This window comes from Crocuta crocuta, unplaced genomic scaffold, assembly GCF_008692635.1.
Source record: "Crocuta crocuta isolate KB4526 unplaced genomic scaffold, BGI_CrCroc_1.0 scaffold3, whole genome shotgun sequence".
NCBI lineage: Eukaryota > Metazoa > Chordata > Mammalia > Carnivora > Hyaenidae > Crocuta > Crocuta crocuta.
Window position 1 is genome coordinate 11,012,204 of NW_027529934.1, and position 23,577 is coordinate 11,035,780.

The 23,577-nt window shown below is 39.1% G+C and overlaps 1 long non-coding RNA gene across 6 annotated transcripts in view; it reads left to right on the forward strand.

The window, feature by feature from the left end:
- LOC144230807 (uncharacterized) overlaps window positions 1–22,308 on the forward strand; it is a 293,282-nt gene extending 270,974 nt beyond the window's left edge. For all 6 annotated transcript variants that reach the window (XR_013334886.1, XR_013334887.1, XR_013334882.1 and 3 more), the window contains one exon: window positions 21,950–22,308. This is a non-coding gene — a long non-coding RNA (uncharacterized LOC144230807). The remainder of the gene's footprint in view (window positions 1–21,949) is intronic.
- The last annotated feature ends 1,269 nt before the right edge of the window (window positions 22,309–23,577 follow it).

Below are 23,577 nucleotides of genomic sequence, written 5' to 3' on the forward strand. Positions count from 1 at the left end.
CACTTTTTGTTCAGCTACCTTAAGAAATTAGATTTGGGTTTCTTAAGGATTGAAGAGACTTTCAAGGATCATCTCTTAAATTAGTTCTGGTTTAGAAGGAACCAATAAGGGTAACCACGTTAGTAGTATCTTCCCACGCATTCAGTAAACTCCAGTGAGTGGATTAGATTAGAGATTACAACCTCGGAACATTGAGGAGAAACATAAGAAATAGTCCTAACGTGTGGTTTAACTTGGTCCAAGAAAGCAGACGAGTGACAACTTGAACATCCTGTGATTTCATTTTCTTTTTTTCTTTTAAACATTTATTTATTTTTGAGAGACAGAGCATGAGCAGGGGAGGGGCAGAGAGAAAGAGGGCGACACAGGATCCAATGCAGGCTCCAGGCTCTGAGCTGATGCGGGGCTCAAACTCACAAGCCGTGAGATCATGACCTGAGCCGAAGTCGGCCGCTTAACCGACTGAGCCACCCAGGCACCCCTGTGATTTCATTTTCTAAGTTTCCTCATCACAACATAGAAAAGCTTTATGGCATATGCTGGATGTATGACAGCTCTCTGTGCAATTTGTAGACACATCAGTCCAGCACAAAGTCCCAAAGGGGTAAGCCTGATGTAGTAGGATCAGGACTGGAGCCCTTTGGATTTACATGAAGTTTGATTTACAGAATTTGGTTAACAAAATATAATTTTTATTTTACTTACTTTTTTACATGTTATCCTTGACTCCTGTCTTTTTTGTTTGTTTGTTTTTCACACTCTAAAGCAAATGTGACTCTACCTCAAAATCACACCCAGAATCTGACAAATCCCTTTCATTTCCATTGTTCATAGCATTTGGACTGAAAGTATTAGCATTTGGACTGAACGTAAGTCAGATTCCCATCGCTCTTCTGGATAAAAACCTGCCATGACTCCCCTTTCATTCAGATTATTGAAGTGTCTTCCTGAGAACTCTCAATTTATAGAGCATATAAACATGGACTGATGGGGCGCCTGGGTGGCTCAATGGATTAAGCACCTGATTCTTGATCTCAGCTCAGGTCATGATCTCATGGTTTGTGGGATCAAGCTCCATGTCAGGCTCTGCACTGTCAGTGTGGAACCTGCTTGGGATTCTCTCTCTTCCTCTCTCTCTCTGCCCCTCTCCTCCTTGAACACTCTTTCTCACTCTCTCTCAAAATAAATAACTAAACTTAAAGAAAACATGGAATAATTCAATTTTTTCTTATTTCTGATTTCCAAAGTTCTCTGTTGAACTGCTCTTTAAAACATCTTGAGCCATATTTTGGTGCACCTGGGTGGCTCAGTCGGTTAAGCCTCTGACTCTTGATTTCAGCTCAAGTCATGAATGATCTCACAGTTCATGAGTTCAAGCCCTGTGTCAAGTTCTGTGCTGATAGCCTAGAGCCTGCTTGGGATTCTCTCTCTCTCCCTGTCCCTCTCCCTCTTTCTCCCCCCGCCCCACCCTTCCCCTGAATTCTCATGCATGCATATGCGCTCTCTCTCTCTCAAATATAAATAAAACTTTGTAAAAATCTTAGCTACATTTCCTATTATTCCTGTCAATTTGATTATCAGGACAGTCTTATTTGAGTATTTAAGACTGTTCATTCTAAAACTTCATTCTTGAGGTGCCTGAGTGGCTCAGTTGGTTAAGCACCCAACTTCGACTCAGGTCATGATCTCGCGGTTCGTGGGTTCGAGCCCCGCGTTGGGCTCTGTGCTGACAGCTCGGAGCCTGGAGCCTGTTTCAGATTCTGTGTCTCCCTCTCTCTCTGACCTTCCTCTGCTCATGTGCTCTCTCTCTCTCTCTCTCTCTCAGAAATAAATAAAACATGAAAAAAAAATAAAAACGATGAATAAAACTTCATTCTTAAATTTCTAAAGCTTTTCTCTTTCTCTTTCCCTGACACTGTCTACCTGGTGACCTGAAAATTGAGTGTCCGTGGACTTTCTCATCAGACTCTTTCTTTTTTCTTTTCCTTTTGGAACTTGATTCTCATCTCTCCTCAGATGCCAGCCTCCCACAGGTTCTTGAAGTGCTCACTGCAGATAAATCAGTGGGATGTGAGAGGAAGCTCTCCTCCCCTGACTGGTGACAGACTCATGGTTTACAGCGCTGTTACTCAGACTCTTACGCACATGTGAATCTCCTACTGGTCTTGATAGAAAGCAGATTCTGATTCAGGAGGTTGAGGGTGGGGCCTGAGACTCTGCATTGCTAATAACTCTCAGGTGATGCTGAGACTGCCTGTCAGAAGGTCACACTTGAGTAGCAAGGGATAGAGGAGTCCTCTGCTCATTCTTTAGCCTATTTCTGCCTGACGTAGGTGGCCTCTGTTGATATGGTGGTCTCTGCATAGGGATTTTTGGTGGCTTGTAAGGGTCATAGTTTAGCTTCATTTTGGATCCTTTGTTGCTGCCAGGAGTAAAAGTTTGAAACATTTCTCTAAGTTGGGCTGCCTGGGCAACTTCCAGGCTCCTGTGCCTTGGCTAATCTCTGTGTGACCTTCTTATGGAGACAAGTTATAAGAGGGATGATAGTACATGCCCTCTAAAGACCATGGAGAACTGGTATTGGGAAGGGGTTGCCCCCATTCCTCTACACACATCACAGAACAGTCTCATCGAACCCTGCAGATGTGGCTTCCTACTTCTGGCATCTCCTACCATGGCAACAGATGTTAGGCAACACTTTATTCGTCCCCAGATTAGGGGAGAGGCTATAAAGGCAAATATGCCACATGCCTCTTCTCAGGTAATGGCCTCCACCTCAAGAGTGGTATCACCAAGATTGGCCTCTGTACTGGGATGAATGTAGACCTGTGCCCAGTGTGGGTCTAGCCAGGAAATGATGGCTGTTTCTGCAGCCACCCCTGCTCTCCTTTAGGGATTTTCTCATAGCTTTCCTTTTGGAAGGAAAACCTCCCTGACCTTCTCCCTAAGATGGTGGGGGGATATCTCCCTTCTCACAGACCCTCAAACCGTGAATGATGACCTCTCCTGTCTTCTTCTTATAGGATCTGGTAGTGCCTCCATCCTGTGGACTTTGCCTCCATTTTTAGATTCTCTTTTTCTCCTTGTTTCTCCCTGGCTTCAGCATGGACTTTGATGGAAGATGGAAGTCTCCTCCTAAGAATAGAGCCAGGGATGGGTAGGGAATGATGGTCCATCTTCCTTGGTCCCTGCCAGAAGGATGAAACAACAGCTGAGCACCTCCTCCCTCATGTGCTAGTCTTTTCCTCCTCTTTCTCCATATCAGAGAGTTGAGATCTGCCCTCCTTTCACTAACTCAGTCTCCACTGACAAGTGCCAACACCTGCCTTGGCTCAAATTCAAATCTCTCTGTCACCACTACCACCACATATACATCACTTCTGCATCACCTCCTGCCCAACTCTCCATCTGCAGTCTCACCTTCAAGATTTTGCAAAGGTTATGGCCGGTTATGTTCTGCTCTGAAACCTGAAATAGCTTCTCCCCTTACTCAAATTTAAAACAAAGCCTAGACTAAACCTATTCCTAAGGCTATGCACATTCTTGTCCCAGCCTGCCCTCCCTTCTTTCAGACATTAGACCATTCTATCAACAGAAGGGTCTGCACATGAGAAAGTTGAAGAAATGGGGGGATTTTTTTTAAAATGATGACAGCAACCTTGTCTGAGTTCTGGTGGTAGTAGGGCTGACCTCAAGTGCTGGCACTTCTGGGAACTTGCAGTGTAAAGGCATGAAGTACCTTTTACTTTCAGCTCTGGACTTAAGACTTAAGCAGTTTTGTGGGATGGGAGAGGCAGTTCTGCCAAGATATGGAATATGACCTCATATTCCATATCCTGGCACAGTCGAATGAATGGACTGAAACAACCCAGTTCTCCATCTTTTCATTTCCTTCTCCTTTCTCAGGAGTGAGCTCGTAGAGATGGCTGGTGATAGATAGGAAGGTAGGGTGGATATGAAGATTAAAGGCTCCAGAGCCTTATGTAATCTGTTAATGACACTGCAAAGAACACAGACTCTAGGCAAAAATACTCCCAGCCCTTTCATTTGAAAGCTCTGTAACTCTGGGCAAGCCACGAACTTCCTTGGCCTTTTTTCCTTGTCTGGTAAATGGGGAAGGTGGTACTTATCTTTCACAGTTGTTAAACTATGTATGTAAATATTAAACAAAATGCTCATGTACTAATTATGGAAGTATCGCCAAGTGTCCATTGATAGGAGAATTGATAAAGAAGATGTGGTACATATATATAATGGAATGTTACTTAGCCATAAAAAGGAATGAAATCCTGTCGTGTGCGATGACATGAATGGAGCTAGAGAGTTCTATGCTAAGTGAAGTGAGTCAGTCAAAGACAAATACTATATGGTTCACTTATATGTGGAATTTAAGAAATGGAACAAATGAACAAAGAAAAAGATAAACCAAAAAACAGATCCTTAACTATGGAGAATAAACTGATGGTTACCAGAAAGGAGGTGGGGGCGGGGAAGATGAGTGAAATAGGTGAAGGTGATTAAGAGTACTTACCACAATGAGCACTGAATAATGTATAGAATTGTTGAGTCTCTATACTGTACACCTGAAACTAACATAACACTGCATGTTAACTATACTGGAATTAAAATTTTTAAAAATGCTCATGTACTTAATGTCAGACCCATAATGAGTGCTCCATGAAAAGTAGACTTAATAAAGGATACTAGTATTATTCTCACTGCCATTTTTGTGACTTTGAAGGTTATATTTTATCCTTAAAGTCTAAGTGTCCTTTAGACAGAATGCATTGAAGAGAGATCCCCTCCCCCCAAACAGTGGTAAGTTCTGTAATAGCTGAAGTTAAGCATTAGAAAGTGATAAATTGGAGAGTGGTATACTGTTATATGGAAATAACCATATAGTAGCTAAGGCTGAAATGTTACCAATATTAAGCTTAGAATTATTTACCTCTTTGGATGATAGTCACAACAAACTTGTAAAAAAAAAAAACCTGTAAAATTAGCAATAAGAGAAAATGAGTTTCATGGTTTTTTTCCTGGATCTTAGTTATGATGCTTAAGGGTTAAAAATTGAAGCAAAAAATTGATTTCTGAGGTTCCATACGACCCATAGTTTTCAGCACCGGTAAGCAAAAAACACACCATTTGAATTAATATTAATACTACCATTATAAAAACATTTTAGAGGCTATTTCAGATGAAGAGACTTTACAGTTTGCTCAGGAAATGTTTTTAACAACTATAGTTCCATCTTAATCTTTTCTAATTGCCATCCTGTATTATTGTCAATGCAAATATTTTAACTTTTTAAAAATATATAATAAAAAGCCTCAGACAGGTATGTACTGTTCCATTTGCAGAGTAATAAAGGATTGCAAATACTAGACTGTTAATCTTTATATGTTCATGAGAGAATTATTGTAAAATCCAAAACTTAATTTCAGTTCTAGACAGGATATCTTGAAGTTACAAGTGAATTGCACTGGATCAAAATGAGCATACACAGACATGAAGTAGATTTAAAGAAAACTATTGAGGTTCCTAGGTGGTTCCGTAAGTTGAGCATCCAACTCTTGATTTGGGCTCAGATCATGATCTCATAGTTCATGGGTTCAAGCCCTGCATCAGACTCCTTGCTGTCAGCACATTGGCATTATCTGCCCTCCCCCCCTCAAAATAAATAAATAAACTAAAAAAAAAAACCTATTATGCAAAATGTTTCCTTGAACTCATAAGTTTCATCAAACCATGGCTATCACAATAAAAACAACTGCTACTTATTGAATAAAACTAAATACTAGTTACTTTATCAGACATCTCAAATATATGTATCCATTTAACCTTCAAAATATATGCCGTAAGTAGCATCTCTGTATCCATTTTATAGATAGGGACACTGAAGCTTTACAAGTTTCAGTAACTTGCCCAAAGTCACACAGATGGTGAGTATCAACCTAAGATTCACACTGCTGTTTGCAGTCTCAGTAAATGGAAAATATAGGCTTGATCTAGCTACCCTTGCAACTATCTAAATATCAGTAAATTAGGTAGATAAAGATAATTAGAACTGGAAGAAAGATCTGGTCTGAGTCCTCACTTTTTACAGGGAAAGTGGTAAACCCAAGGCCAGACAACTAGTTTTTGGTAAAGCTTTTGATTGGAACCCCCGAAGACTTGTTTCATTTGGTGTTCTTTTCCACTGTTTCTTTAGACAAAACAAGTCAGCAGCATGAGTAGGTCCATCATAGGACATGACCTTCTCTTCTTAAGTCAAGTGAGCCAAGACTATGGATGTTCCCTGGCAATTACTTTCCCCCATGACTTTAGGAATGTCTTATGTAATGTGTCCTTTTGAAAGTCGTCTGTAAGTCATGGGATGGAGTTGGATGGAATATCAGAGTCCAAATGGACTAATTCATTCCTTCTTGGATAAGGAAATTCTATACAAATGAGATGAATAGTTTTCTCTAAGGTCACACACCACTTTTCAGTAACAAGGCCTTGCCCATTCTACCACACTGCTTAAACATTTGTACTGAGAAAGGGAGGGGGAGAAAAGGAAGGAAGAAAAGGAAAGTGTATAGTCCTAGGGCATTTTGTTCCTAAGGGTATTATTATGAATTATTTTTTTACAGTGGAGAATCCTTCTCTGGAGGGAATAATTCACCCCTTTTGTATCTTTTTTGTTTTCCCTATTTTGAACCTAATGGATTCATCATATACCTCAATATTTGCTCATGGAAACATGGATCATTAGCCTGTAAATAATCCATAAAATTTTACATTCAAATCTTAATTGTCCAAACCTTTCTTTCCTCAAAACCTTGAGTATGTAAACCTATGATAATAATAATCCACACGAACTGAGCAGAAATTTGGCTCCAAGTGTTGCCAAATGGTTTCTGAGTCAATGAGCATTATATATCAACAAGGTGCAAATCAGGTTAAACCAAGGGGCCCACTCCTCCAGAGTCCACCTTTGTTTACTCTTCCCTGTTGGCAAGAAAACTGGAGCAAAGCTGTATTTAATATGTGTGAAGTAGCCAGACATTGTGAGCGGGGGTAACATGAGCCTTATCTCTCAGACCATTAATAGAGATTGGAATAAGCAAAGAAAGGGAAGCTGATAGCAATTGTTACAGCAATTTTGAATTCATTGCGAATACAGTTGTATAAGAGATCTTGGAATTTCTGCCAACTTATCTTGCGGCTGCAAGTGGCAGCTGTAATTGATCATGCCAGTGGCTTGAACACAGGAATGCCCAGCTATAAGAAAACAGGAAAACGCTGAACTGATTTAACAGATGAATTAGAAAGTGATAATTCACATTGCCAAAGAGTTTTTCATTTTGTAAAAGATTACGGTAATTGATTTCCTAATAAGCTTTCCCAGGGCGGCTAACATATAATTTTTAGAAAATTAAAATTATGCCTCATGTGCAAATATAAAATGAACACATGTCAAAGATTTTATTCACTCATTTATTAGTGAGGGTATTGAGAAAATGTTAAGACTGTGTCAAAGAGGAGTGCTTGGGTGGCTTGGTCAATTGAGCATCCAATTCTTCATTTCAGCCCAGGTCATGATCTCACAGTTTCAAGAGTTCGAGTCCTACATGGGCTCTGCACTGACAGTGCAGACATTCTCCCCTTTTCTGTGCCCCTCCCTCATTCACACTTTGTGTTTCTCTCAAAACAAACAAACAAACGAGCAAACCTAAAAAAAAAAAAAAAAAAAGAAAAACCAAAAAAAAAAAAAAAAAAAAGACTGGGTCAAAGAGCATTTGAAGACAAGATACTTATAGGCAATTTAATAAATAAATGTTAGGAAAGCATTATTGAACTAAATACAAAAAACTGGTTAATATCCTACAGGGCAATAGCCATCACCTTTGGGATTATCAGTTTCACAAAACACATTATTTGCTTCTCTACTGGACAAATGCCTATGTATTTCATGACAAGATCACTAAGTCTGAGACCTGTAATTAGCAGAAACAGTAAATTAATGACATCTCCTAGATAATCTGTGGATGGGCTTTCAACTCATATGATACTGGCAGGACTTGACATCTACATTTTTTTTTGCCTTTTTCCAGTTTTGGATACTTTACCTTAAGAAGGCATTTAATGTTTAAAAATGATTTGTATGGGGGCGCCTGGGGGGCTTAGTCGGTTAAGCGTCCGACTTTCGCTTAGGTCATGATCTCACGGTTCGTGGGTTCGAGCCCCGTGTCGGGGTCTGTGCTGACTGCCAGCTCAGAGCCTGGAGCCTATTTCAGAGTCTGTATCTCCCTCTCTCTCTGACCCTCCCCTGCTCACGCTGTCTCTCTCTCTCTCTCTCTCTCTCTCTCCTAGAAATAAATAAAAAATATTTAAAAAAATAAAAAAATAAAAATGATTTGTATGATATTTTTTAGTAATATAGACATGACATAAATATGTATATAATGATATGGAAAAAGAATTCAAATTATTAGATGAAATAAGAGTTGTATCCAGAAGAATGGAAAGTACTTAGAGGAACCCTTTGAGATGAGACAGTATGTCCTAAAGACCCCTTGGATTTATTACTATTTATCAAATGCTCACTGTATAACTTTAGATATTTTATAAATACTATATCTAATACTCATATACTGACCCTGAAAATAACTTGTGTGATAAGATAACTGATGATAAGGAGGCTAGACAACTTCTCTGAGGTCGTATAGCTAACCAGGTAGAAGAGCCATGGTCTAAACCATGGTCGATTTTTGGGCTCCAAGCCTGTGCTTTATAGAGGTTACTCTGCCCTCTGCCATGTGTGAGCATTTCATTGTAGGGCTAAACATGTTAGCATTTTCCACATTTAGTTTTAAGCACAAATACTGACTCTCAATACTTGTCTCCATATGATACCTGCAGCTGATATTTAATGGAGATTTACTGATGGTTACTGTGCAAGTGCCTTGTTCTTGTCTTATTTAATCAACACACCTCTATGCGGGAGATTAAAAAGCACCCTTAGGGGACATCTGGGTGGCTCAGTCGATTGAGCATCCAGCTTTGGCTCAGGTCATGATCTTATGGTTTATGAGTTCAAGCCTCACATTGGGCTCACTACTATCAGTGAAAAGCCTGCTTCTGATCCTCTCTTTCCTCCCTCCTCTCTGCCCCTCCCCTGTTTGCTGTCTCCCTCTCTCCCTCTCTCTCTCTCTGTCTCTCTCTCTCTCTCTCAGAAATAAACATTTTTTAAAAAGTGCTTAGGTGTACCTGAGTGGCTTAGTCAGTTAAGCATCCAACTTCAGCTCAAGTCATGATCTCACAGTCCATGGATTTGAGCCCCAGGTAGGGTTCTGTGCTGACAGCTGGGAGCCTGGAGCTTGCTTCAGATTCTGTGTCTCCCACTCTCTCTGCCCCTCCCTGCTTGTGCTCTGTCTCTCTCTCTCTCTCAAAAATAAATAAACATTAAAAAAAGATTTTAAAAAAGAGCTTCGCCTTTTGAGCTAGCTTATACAAAAAGCACCCTTGGTTTACAGACAAAACACTATGATACTAACTAAATACTATTTGTTCTAATTTAGGAATCTCCAAATGCCTGGTGGCATAGTCTATCTGCAAAATAGAGTGTCTTCCCCTTTCAGAGTTTATAATCCATGAGAGACTATGTAAATGTAAGAACATATTGACATTTGTAAAACTATGCAAATATTGAACAGAAACATAGATTAGAGATGTGAATCATGTACCATTCATAGCCTTCCTAAAGCACTGTGAACATATCATTGAGATAAATGTATCGTTGGTAGCTTCTAATTTTTGGAAAATCATTTTCTTGCTTTATTATTATGATAGTGCAGAGATTAGTTTAATAATTGGGACTTTCTGACTCCAGGCGCTCAATTCAGGAACTGGTGTTATATACCTTAAAGTCCTTCCTTCCTTCCGTCTTTCTCCTCCTCCCCCTTAATCTCCAGGCAAGAAATTTCTTGGCAGGAAAAAAGAAAAAAAAAGAAAGAAATTTCTTGGCAGGACAAAATACTTGAGAAACACAAATTTTTCAAATTCATATTTACTTTTCCACTTTTTCTGTAGGTAATTATCCCTAATAGTTACCACAGAGTTAATCTATCACTGTCCCTTTCCTTCATCTTGCCAGAAGAGAACGTTGGCACTAATGGGTAGAGATATATAGACACCTATGTTACCGTGGGAACTGAGCACATCTGATTGAAGATTTGTGGGGTTTAAATGAATGCATGTGTAGGACACCTTGTCTAGCCTTTCTAACCCATTAACTGCAACCTGCATATCTATTCTACATGTCTCTTGGTGTGAGAATCTTACTGGATCAGTGCGATGGGGAATCACAGAGTCAGACCTTTAGGGAGCATCATGTCCAAATTCTCTGTCAGTGAAGTTATCTCTTTTACAGCATCCCTGCCTTACAACTGTCTAATCATAGGGAATTGTCTATGCCTTTGTGGACTCTTAATGACTAAGTGTGTTATTTTGAAGGGCTGCCATAACAAATTGTCACAAACTGGGTGGCTTCAAACAGCAGAAATTTCTTCTCCCACAGTTCTGGAGACTAGAATACTGAAATTAAGGTGTTGGCAAAGCCACACTTCCTGTGAAGCCTCTAGAGAAGGATCCCTCCTTGTTAACTTCAGCTTTTGGTCACTCCAGATATCCTTTAGTTTGTGCAGCCTAACTTCAATATCTGCTTCTTTTGGTGTCTCTCATCCCATGGCTGTCTTCCCCTCTTATAAGGATAACAGTTATATTGGATTAAAGGCCAAACCGAATGGCCTCATCTTAATTTGGTTACATCTGCAAAGACCCTTTTTCCAAATAGTGTCACATTATAGGTGCCAGGGGTTGGGACTTTAACATATCTTTTTTTGTGTGAGGAGTGGGAGGGTAGGGGTGGTCATGATTCAATTCATAACACACAGTGTAACTGAAAGAGCTAAATGATTTGCCTGGGTTTGTCCCATTGCTCATGCTTCTGTTCTTGGCTTCTTGGCTAAGAATCCTTCACATCTATTCAGTCTTGAAGCCTAGCCCATCGTTCTTTCCTTGTGACCCTCTCCACGCACCTGCCTGACCTAGTATTGCAGAGAGATCCCAGACCCAGTCTTAAACATTCCAAGAATCTTGTTCTGTTTTGGGGTAGGTGAAATTGCTAAAAGTTCTTTTTTATCTTTGGTACGAAATCTGAGTTAGTGTAGCTTTCAGCCTTTGGTCCTAATTTTTTTTTTCCTGCAGTAACACATGAAACCAATACATCTGTTCTTACAAATAGTGCCATATTTTTATCAGTGTAATTTATAAAGAGATTTCATATTTTCAAATTAAATCTCAATAGAAATTCTTATAGGTTAACAAAATGAATGGTCTATGGTCATATGATCTTTGAGCTGCAAAACTTGGATTTCTCGAAAGTCATCTGAGTCTAGATCTGGTTCTTTATATTATACCTTAATTGTAGTCCTCTTCATTACCACACTTTTAAAGATATTTGACCAAATATTTACATATCCTGCTTTTTAGTAGTCTCCTTCTTACTTTTATTCCCAAGATAAACTTTTGTATAAATACTCCAGGAGGTATATATGAGAATGTTCTTGGCAGCACTATTCATACTAGCAAAACTCTAGCAAAACCTAACAGCCCATTGACAGGAGAGTAGACATGAGAATATATTTATCCAGTGGAACGTTATTTAGCAGTCAAAATTATTGAACAATAGCAATAAGGATGGATAATATGAATGTAATGTTAAATGAAAAAATAAGTTCCAAACGCATACATTAAATATAATACCCTTTTATAAAGTAAAAAATAAAATTAAGACTACTTTTAGGCTTCCTTGAAGATGAGATCTAATTATAATAGATGAAATGAAAGATAGATAAAACACAACAGACAAGAGGTGGTTTAAGTTGAGTGCAACAGGGAAATGCCAGGTGATGACCACATACTGGTGTCCAGTTACTACTGCTGTGTGAAAAACCACCCAAAACTTAGTGTCATAAAACAACCATTTAATACTGTTCACAGAATCTATGCATCAGAGATCGGGACAAGAAACGATGTGGATATTTTGGGTTTGCTCCATGATGTCTGAGCCCCAGTTCACGAGATTGGAAGGACGGGCTGAGATTTTGGCAGTTGGGAACTGGAATCATCTGGGGATGTCTAGCTGTTGATGTTGGCTAATGGCTGGAACACCTAAATGTGGCCTCTCCACATGGATTCTCAGTGTGGGCTAATTTGCATTTCTTCACAGCATGATGGCTACATCCCAAGCAAGAAAAGCAGAAGTGCAGGTCACCTTTATGACCTAGTGTAGCCACATAAGTCACTTTTGCCAGACATTATTGGTCAAGGCAGTTACATTGGTCTAGTTTCAAGAGGAAGGTACGTAGGCCTCACCACTCCACTGGTAGAATTTCAATATCATACTGGAGGAATGGGAGCCATCTTTGTGGCCACCTGCCAGAGCCACCTTGTGGCCACTACCAGAAGTGGAAGTAAGTTATTGCCAAGTTCTTGATTTCTTTTAGGCTGGTGGGTTCACGGGATCTTGCTACATCATTAAAAACACACCAGCAAATAATCAAACATAAAAATAAACAAGAACATTTGTGGATCAATGAAGAGAATGTGTCTTAAACCAAGTATTATGATTACTATACTCTTGTGCCTTTAAGTCCAATGAATAAGTAAAAACAAACCTGATGGTTAATATTCATCTCCCTCATCTTGAATGCCCCAAATTTCTTAAATGTTCATCATCTGACGTGCCTTTAAAGCTCCTCACCATTTTGGTCATGCTCTTCTCAGTGCTCTCTGTTCGGTCAGCATTTCTGTTAAAGTGTCACATCAGAGGGCAAAGATGGATTCTGTCTAAAGCAGAATACAGTGGACTATTTGCTCTTATGATCTGTATAGAATATTTCTATTAATAATGTAATTTACATTAACGTTTTTAGGAGCCATCTCACATCACTAGCTCATACTGAGTTGGGAGGTCAGTTGAAACCTTTGCATTGTTTTTTTCATGTGGTGCCATACCTCACCATACCCCACCATACCGTATTCTTTACATCATTGAATCCAGATTCTCTCACCTTGAATTTTGCAATTGTTTTCATGAATCTGAAGACGTTTACACTTTTCTTTGTTAAATTTTAAACAGATTGCTGTCAATCCATTTTTCAGACCTTTGAGGTAAAGTAGAAACCCCATTGTATTATCTAGTGTATTTAAAAAAAATTTTTAAATTTATTTCTGAGGAAGGGAGAGAGAGAGAGAGACAGAGAGAGAGAGAGAACAGCGTGAGCAGGGGAGGGTCAGAAGGAGAGGGAGATACAGAATCTGAAACAGGCTCCCGGCTCTGAGCTGGCTGTCAGCACAGAGCCCAACGCGAGGCTCGAACCCACGAACCATGAGATCACATTACCTGAGCCCAAGTCAGACGCTTAACCGACTGACCCACCCAGGTGCCCCATGTATTATCTAGTGTATTAACTGTCCTCACCAATTTTGTGACATTCACAAACTTGATGAGTATGCTGATTATGTTTTGATCCAAGTTGATCAGAGCAAAGAGTAAAATCCTGATGGGGTTAGCATGACATGATTTGTTTTCAGTGAATCCAGGCTCCCTTTCTTTTTAAAGGGTGAATAATTCGTTGACATAGTTGGCATTTCAAGAAAAGGTAGATGTTATATTTGCCAGTCTATGGTTTTCCGAATCTCTTTCAATGTTTCTCCATTCATTTGTTTACTCATTCATGTTACAGACACTATACTAGGTACTGGCAATAAAAAAGTAAGATAAAGCCTTTAGCTTTATAGACCTTATATTTTGTTTCTCCTGCTCCCCACTCCTTTGAAAATCAGGGCTTCACATATCTTTTGGTCTTCTGGCCTAGCTCCATCGTTTCCCTTAAAGCACTTAAAATGGGTTCAGATTTATGAATGTTATACTGAGAAGACAAGGATAGGGTAAGAAGGCAGGAAATTGCTACCTTACTGAGGCAAGTCTTTGTGGGGAGGAGATGGAATTTCAGGAAGTCTTAAAACATTTGATGAGTTTTCTGTAAATCTTGACTGAATTTTGTTAGATTTGACATAATACAGAAATATCGTACAAATTTGAACTAATTATTAACTTTTCCTGAACCACATAGTAAGTGTAAACATTTTTACCACCGCTGGGAAAAATCATATAGAATGTGAGCACTGGCGTGCATCTCACACTAAAACCAGTTTTCTTTAAAAAAGTATGAACCTTATTAAATTTCCCACTTAAAGTTTTATTTGATATTCTGTATGTGCACATAATACTAGGCTAAAAACACTTCTGGAAACAGTGCCTCAGGCATTGAAGAAACAAAGTTTACACATTTTATTGTAGAACCCACTTTTGTCTTGAAAGCTGTAACTTTTTACAGCCTGACTGTGCTCCGTTCTTGTGCTAATAAACCTGTAGGGATAAGAAATTGAGATTTTTGCTAGAAGTGAGCCAACTGTAACTCTTCTCCAAATTTAAGTGTTAGCGTTGTCATTTCACTGCTAATATGGACTTCATTTTACCATTCAATTATTCTTTCTCAATCCAAAATTTGCCCATCATGCAAGGTGTGTGCCTGTGTATATTTTGCTGCCATTTTCTTGCTTGCCTGCCCCTTTCCCATTGTCTAACAGTTTCTTCTTTCAGAGTGGAAGGGGGAGAAAAAAAAAAAGGTGGTCATGGTTCCCTTTCCTTATTTTTGTTGTTTGTTTTCTCAAAGGCTAGTATTGGCCAAATTGAAGGTGATAAGAAGCATTGGATTTGTGACAACAAAATGTGGTTTTTCTTAGGGCTTCTTAAAGCAATCAGTCATTGAGAGATACTTAAAGAGAAAGGAAACAGGAAAAATAGGAAGAAGGTGGAAATGGTGAGTCTCTAGAAATTGTGGCCACAGATCCAAGAACATTTCTTCAATTATTATGCTATTGAATAAAGTCCTGGGCTAATTTCTCTGCCTCTGACAGAAATCTATACTTCGTGGTTTTTTTTTTTCTTTCTGTTTTTGTGGGGAAAGAAGGTAAGGGGGTGTGGGGAGTAGAGACAGGGCCAGGAGGAATGCTAAAGAAGGAAAGGATAGAATGGAGGTAGGGATAGGAAGGGGGGGGTAGTGTAGGATGCCTTGTGTATCTGTAGGAATTGAAATGAGATTTCTTATTAAATTCCAAATTTGAAGGCAATTTGGGGGAATACATTGATGAGTTTGGCCAATACCATACCACATTTTGGTGTTGGGTTTTGTAAGACAACTTCAGAACTTCTGAAATCCTTTCTCTACTATGATAGAGAAGGAAGATGGACAATGACTGTGAACTGGCTGCTTTACTTGGTCAATGGAAAGATGAGTAGAGAAAAGCAGGTCATACTGGCAAATTATGATCCATTGACTTATACATTATTATTTACTAAAATTAAATACGTATTTTCTTTTTGGATATAGCATGAGCTTAAAAACTTGAAAGATGATATTTGCCTTTTAGAAAGCCTCTTCTAGAGGTTGATACATACATTGGCTGTTAATATATTCACAGAGGTAAAACTATGGTGGTAAAGTTTCTTTTTTATTACCTCTTTTCAAGATATTCATCATCTGTTGCTTGTTAGCATATACACTATTTGTAGTTAACTTTCCTATCCTGTGTTTTTATCCTTTATTTAGTCTCTAACTTACCCTCAGAAGCCTCCCATTGTTGACTGAGACAAGAAACAATTTTTACTTTATTTCCAAAGAAAATTAATATAAAGGGGGTCTCCTATCTAACCAATCTTCTTTAGTCCTTTCCCAAATAATGTATCATTTGAGAATCTGTTGAAAGNGGGGCAGCAAAAGTAAGAGTGAATTATATTTTTTGGGACTAGACATGGAGATAGATCTGATACCGGAACAGAAGCAGACAGGTGTTATACATCTTTGGACAGAGTATTTCTTGATGGTGTGGGAGCTTCTTTAATTAAAATATCACGAGAACAGCTGGCCACCAGCTAGCACTGGCAACACAACAAGAATGTCAATAAACGCATCACGGAAGAAAACTTACAGGCACAGCTGTTTCTAATGGAGACTCTGAGTCTGTAGCCCTACAGAAGAACTTCAACTTTTCCATTTTGCTCACACTTGATGTAGCATCTTTAGTGTTGAAAATAAACTGAGAACTTCCCCAGAATTGTTAAAAAACAAAAAAAACACCAAGGGCTTTCAGGCTTTGTAAAACGCTGGAAAAGTAGTTAATTCCAAACAACTCATCACATGTTTCATTGTGAGTCACTGAAAAAACAAAAAAATGAGCCCCAGGACTCATGACTTGGTTGTCTCCTTTAGCTAGTAGACCGCAATCCCATTGGCAACATGAGAGGGCTCGGTTCCAGGATGCAATGCCCAAAGTGGAGGGCAGGGGGCACTGATGGCAGCTCCTGAGGCGAGCACACAATTCAATGCATCCCAGATGGGTCAGGAATGAGCCCTGGACAAGTCAGAACACGGGGCTTCTGGTTTTATTTCCCACATTTGGCAGCCCCCTTCTTCTCCTCTATTTCCTTCACTTTAAGGGACTAATGTCAGGGTGAAGGAAGAGAGTACATAGTAAAGCGTTTTGAAACCTGCAAATCATTAATCTCATGGAAGGCCTTATAATTTCTCCACTTTTACATAACTGGAAAACGATGGTAAGTAACATAAATCCTGCTGGTGCCTTTTCTAGCATTGGTAACCTACTTTAAAGTCAGAAGAAGCTCTAAAGCAGGCGAAATATGGGAGCTTATATACAGCAGTCCCTCCCGATCCCTGGTTTTGCTTTCTGCAGTTTCAGTTACAAGTGGTCAACTGTGGTTTGGAGTCAGGTAATCTTCCTTCTGAGGAATTCTTAGGTCAATAGCAGCCGAATGCTAGGTGACAATGCCTGCTTTCGTTTTCCTCACTTCTTACTTATCATGCAGACATTTTATCATCTTTCCATCTTCACAAGAAGGGTGAGTACAGTACAATAACAGATTTTGAGAGAAACCACATTCACATAACTTTAATTACAATAAATTATTATGCTTGTTCTGTTTTATTATTAGTTATTATTGTTAATCTCTTACTGTGCCTAATTTATAAATTCACCTTTATCATAGATAGCTAAGTATAGGAAAAAACATAGTATATATTGGGCTTGATGGTATGAATGGTTTCAGGCATCCACCCAGGGGCTTGGAGCATTTTCCCTGTGGATGAGAAGGGACCACTGTATACATATTCTTATTCCTAGTGCGGAACGAAAGGTTTGAAAATTTAAATGAATAGTGTAATCACAACACATTTCCTAGACTCTCTTCTCAAAATGGATGTATAATCTATTCTACAGTCCTGATTAAAAAGACGGGCGCCTGGGTGGCTCAGTAGGTTAAGCTTCTGACTTCGGCTCAGGTCACGATCTCGCAGTTCGTGGGTTTCAAGCCGGCTACTGGCTCTGTGCTGACAGCTCGGAGCCTGGAGCCTGCTTCGGGTTCTTTGTCCCTCCCCTGCTTGTACTGTCACTTGCTCTATCAAAAAATTAAAAAGTAAGTAAACATTAAAAAAAAAAAGAAAGAAGTTAGCAGTTTACCTAAATGGAAAAGAAAGAGACTGAAATTTTTGGAGGTTCATTATGTGTCAGACATTTGATAAATTTTATCTCATGTAATCCCTTACAACAACACAGGAAGAAAGTAGAGTGTTTCTTATTTTACAAATGAGAAAGCTGCAGCTTGTGAGGTCAGGTGGCTTTCTTACCACTCAGCTGGGTATCAAATCTAGGATTTAAGTCCAAGTTTGTCCAACTCCAAAATGTATGTTCTTCCTATGTACCATACCACATTCCACCTTAAGCATTTTATTGTGAAATAAGGACTGATTTGATTAAACACAGTAAAGGGAATAGGCCAATTTGTTTACCCATTCAACAAGCCTTTCTTAAATATGTATTATATATATGACACTAAGTACTAGAAATACAAACATGCAAAAAGAGACCCCTATTCACAACAAAAGCTTCTTTTTTAAATGTTTATTTATTTTTGAGAGAGAGAAGAGAGGAAGAGAAAGAGAAAAAGCAGGGGAGGGGCAGAGAGAGAGGGAGACGCAGAATCTGAGGAGGGTCCAGGCTCAGAGCTGTCAGCACAGCTTGAAATCAAGAGCCCCAAAATCGTGACTCGAACCAAAGTTGGATGCCTAACCAACTGAGCCACTCAGGTACCCAACAAAAGCTTCTTGAATTCATCTACATTTATCAAAAAAGAGAAGCTCATTAAAAAAAATGGAAGCAACTCCCAAGCATGATTCAAATCCTTTTAACTAACGAGCTTTTGTTTCATTAAACCTCTCAGCATATTAACATAGGATCATCTAAAACTAAGAGTTTCTACAAAGATCTTGAGATCTCCATCTCCAAACCTCATGCCCCATCTGAAATTTTAACTGGAGCAGCTTCATACACCTCAGTGGTCAAAAGAGAAGTACAGCAGTCTATTCTGTGGGCTGACAAAGGCCACTCAAATTTCAGAGCTATCTAGTTGGCAGGAACCAAGTGAGTCTTGGATAATTAGAGTCAGGGTTAATAAAGTAAAGTTAAGATGTCCCTGGTTTTGAACCACTAGGCGGGGAGACATTGTCTTATCATGTCGGTCGAGTTTTATTTTAAAAACCATTTATTTTGGTGCTTATGGTGTTAACCATCACTGCCTAGACACTTGGGATTTTGTTTCAGAAGGAATTCCAAATATTACTTATAAGAAGCAAACCCTTGGGGTGCCTGAGTGGCTCAGTCAGTTAAGCGTCCGACTTCGGCTCAGGTCATGATCTCGCGGTTCATGGGTTTGAGCCCCGCATCGGGCTCTGTGCTGACAGCTAGCTCAGAGCCTGGAGCCTGCTTCAGATTCTGTGTCTCCCTCTCTCTCTGACCCTCCCCTGCTCACGCCGTCTGTCTCTCAGAAATAAATACAAAATATTTAAAAAAAAAAAAAAAAAAAAAAAAAGCAAACCCTAATCTCCTAATGACAAAATGTATCCCCGGTGACTGAGAATTGGGTAGAATGACAAAATGAACACAATGCTTTTTACTTGAGTGATATGCCAGCAGAGGGCAATATTAGTTTTCACACTTTTCCTAATACCGCTTCTGATCCCAAACAATTAAGAATAAAACAGCTATTTGGTAGAACTCTCGGGTTGTAATTCGTTGTTGTTCCATGCAAATAAGACTAGTCACATAGTAGAAGCACAGATAAGGTATAATGTTGATTATTAAAACTCCAACATCTCTGATGAGATTAATGAAAACTCTAGAAAACTCACAAAAGCTCTAGATATCTGTTTAATGTGGGTAGGAGGTTACCATTTCTTTATGGCATTTTCCTAGTGTTTAGCACAGAGAAGGTTCTCAATGACTATTGTTGAATGACTTATAAGTAATAAATGTTGATCAAATACACACGTGCAGATTGGGGCCGAAGCTGAGGGTAGGGATGAAAACTTCTCACACTTCCCTCTCATTTAGAATGCAGTCATTTTTTTTTTGAGTAATGCTTCTGTTACCACCTTGGAAACTAGTTTCTGGCCTTTCTGCAAATTTTAGGGCAGCTGTAAATCAATGAGCTTAGTCTTCATAGCTTTGCCTTAGTGGAAGACAAATGCTCTTCCTGAATTTTCCGTAGGAGAGTTCTGAGGCTTACTTAAGATTGGTAAAGATACTTGATTTGTGAAAAACAAGATTAGGAAATTTAAAATATTGATGATTAATTGCTGGTTGGGTGAAATGAGCCACTTGAGAGAACTAAAGTCACAAACACTAGAATTATGATTTTCTTTGGGCTGAACTCAGTTGAAAGATAGAACACAAATTGTGACTCTGTGTACATGTGTTACACACTAGATATCTCTGAATCTTACTTTGTCATTTTTTGTGTGTAGTCATTTCATCATTGTTTATTTTGTTCCTTATGTAAGATGATAGCAGCAATGTTAGGAGTTTGAATTAGTTGGCACATCGCCATTTTTCTTCAACATCTGTTAAATATGGTTCTAATTTTATACTCTGTTTCAGCATATAGCTAAATATTTAGCATTAAAAAATACCCTTTGGGGATGACTGAATGAGTTTTCATGCTTCCAATAATTCATTGTGCGTTTGTGTTTAGAAAATCAACTTTAAGGCATAAACTACAAGCCCGGTGGGAAGAAACCTTTTTCTGTGCACTCTTGATGTTTAGCTTTTTGGCCAGCTTATAAGTCACAGCAAAAGAAATTTGCAGAGATGCTTTCAATGCAGTACAGAAAATCCTCTACTGAGGGACTTGGGATTAGCCACAGTGTGAGTGGAAGGATTTGGCTAAGATTTTGTCCATCAAGTCTCAGCTAAGTTTGCCCACCAGGGTCATTTATAGGCTAATGCAGCTCAAGTTCCATAAGAAAATAACACACCTGATCTGTCATCAATAAGGTGTTCTGTTTAGGCAGTTTTTCCGGGGAAGAGTTTAGGTTTATGCTCTCTTGGGTGGCACACGCTTGTACTACACTGCCTAGTGGCTCCAAGTCCACAAATTGTTATTGGGCTGGAGTTTGTCACCAACACCATAGTGAAACTGAGCGGTACACAAGCTAGTGACTCTGGTTTCATTGGTGTGCCGTTCTGATTGAGGTAGCAGTTGCAATTTATTATAGAATTTAAAAAAAGAATCATGGATCTCTTCCATCCTTAGTGTTTCAGTAATAACACTATACTTTCTAAGTTTTGCCTAAGTGGCAATGATTTGCCATATGGCAGTGAGCGACAGTAGCATTATTGCTTTAGGGTACATTTTCAATGTTTATTTATGGTACATAATGCCGTTAGTCTGATTTCCAATAGGCCCAATAGAATTTCTTTCAGATGTTCAGTCTTTTAAGTGCAAGACATGACTCTGCTGATAAAATGTACTCACGAATTACCATGAATTATTTAATTCATTTTATTGTCTGAATGGCAAAATGACTAATAAAAATTAGTTGGATTTCTTGATGGTACCTTATTCATGCCTCTCTAAAAATGGTTTGGGGGCTACTTATGCTATTTGTTTTATAAATAACCTTTTTATCTTACAATAGTTTTAGATTTATAGAAAAATCGTGCAGACAGTATAGAAAGTTCCCTTCTATCCCTTATGACCCAGCAATAGCACTGCTAGCAATTTACCCAAGGGATACGGGAGTGCTGATGCATAGGGGCACGTGTACCCCAATGTTCATAGCAGCACTCTCAACAATAGCCAAATCATGGAAAGAGCCTAAGTGTCCATCAACGGACAAATGGATCAAGAAGATGTGGTTTATCTATACCATGGAATACTACATGGCAATGAGAAAGAATGAAATCTGGCCATTTGTAGCAATGTGGATAGAACTCGAGGGTGTTAGGCTGAGCGAAATAAGTCAGGCAGAGAAAGACAGATACCATATGTTTTCACTTATAAGTGGAACAGGAGAAACTTAACAGAGGACCATGGGGGAGGAGAAGGGGAAAAAATAGTGGGGGAGAGGGAGGGAGGCAAACCAGGAGAGACTCTTGAATACTGAGAACAAACTGAGGCCTGATGGGGATGGGGAAGAGGGGAAGGGGGGTGATGGGCATGGAGGAGGGCACTTGTTGGGAGGAGCACTGGGTGTTATATGGAAACCAACTTGACAATAAACTATGAAAGAAAAAAAAAGGAAGATTAAAAAAAAAGTTCCTTTCTCGTCTATAGCCAGTTTCCCTTAGAGTTAACATCTTTCATTGTTATGATAGATTTGTTATAACTGGTGAACCATTATTAACTAAATATTAACTGAACTTGCACCATGCTTAGTTCATATTTGCTCAGTTTTTGCCGAATTTTCCTTTCCTATTCCAGAATCCCATCCAGGATAGCATATTGCACATTAGGATTCTCTAGACCATGACAAGAAGTCTCGAGGAGATTATTAAAAGGAAGACGACAGATGCTTTTCTCATCACATCATATCGAGAGTATGTGCTATCCTCTCAACAATAGCCAAAACAGGGAAAGAGCCTAAGTGTCCGTCAGCGGATGAATGGATCAAGATGTGGTTTATCTATACCATGGAATACTACATGGCAATGAGAAACAATGAAATCTGGCCATGTGTAGCAAGCAACATGGACGGACCTTGAGGGTGTTATGCTGAGCGAAATAAGTCAGGCAGAGAAGGACAGATACCATATGTTTGCACGTATAGGAGGATTAGGAGGAACTTANTGTGCTATCAACGTGACTTTTTACTCTTGATGTTAATTAACCTTGATCACCTGGGGGAGTTAGCAGTGGCCAGGTTCCTCCTCTGTAAAGTTACTATCTCTTGGGGGTTAGTTACTATGTGCAGCCCACATTTGAGGGGTGGGTATTTATCCTCCATCTTTTTGATACGGGGTTATGTACATATATCACTTAGAACTCTTCTGTATGGGAAAAGATCATTTACTTGTTTATTCATTCAATTTATTTGCATCCTAATGGGCTCCATGATACTTATTTCACACAATGGATTATAATCAATGTTTTGTTATTTTGTTGCTTAAATTGTTCCAGCTTTGACCGCTGGGACTTCTTTCAATTGGCGTTTGCTGGATCTCACAAACTGTGGGATCATCACCTGAGCTGTGATCAAGAGTCAGATGCTGAACCAACTAAGCCACCCAGATGCCCCAGCATTGTCATCCTTTTTACTTAAGTTAAGAAAAAAAAAAAGATTTTTTTTGGCGGGGGGCACCTGGGTGGCTCAGTCGGTTAAGCGTCCAACTTCAGCTCAGGTCATGATCTCACGGTTCGTGGGTTCAAGCCCTGAGTCGGGCTCTGTGCTGACAGCTAGCTCAGAGCGTGGAGCCTGTTTCAGATTCTGTATCTCCCTCTCTCTCTCTGACCCTCCCCGACTCACGCTGTTTCTCTATCTCTCTCAGAAATAACTAAAAAACATTAATAAAATTTAAACAAAGATTTTTAACTGAGTATGGCTGAAAATAAAAAAAAGAAACAAAGAAAGAAAATCAGTTTTCATGAAATATTCCCTTATATCCTTAGAGGAACCTGCACTTGCTTATTATATTTTGATTGATGTGTTTTGAATAAGACTAAGGTATTTAAATAAAAAAGTGAAGGCAGAAAGTTGAACCCAATTTATTATTACTGAAGTCAACACTTCTCCTCTTTCATTAATCGGCATAGAAAAAAAGTATGTGGAAGGTTGTGACCAGCTGTAGTTCTTCTGAAAACGGAAAAAGAAGAAAGAGGCTTAAATTATATTAGAAGAAATATAAGGGGGAAATATTCTGATAAAGAGAGTTGTTAAATGTTGGAATGTAAGATAAGAAGAGAAGTTAGAATTTTTCTTCTGTTTTTGAAAATTAGGACAGATTCCCAGCTGTCTAGAATAGTAGGTGTTTTCTGATTTTTCAAAGCTCTTTCCCCTCCCTGAATTCTGACACATCTTTACATCTGAATTCTTTACATCTGTAATCAAAGCC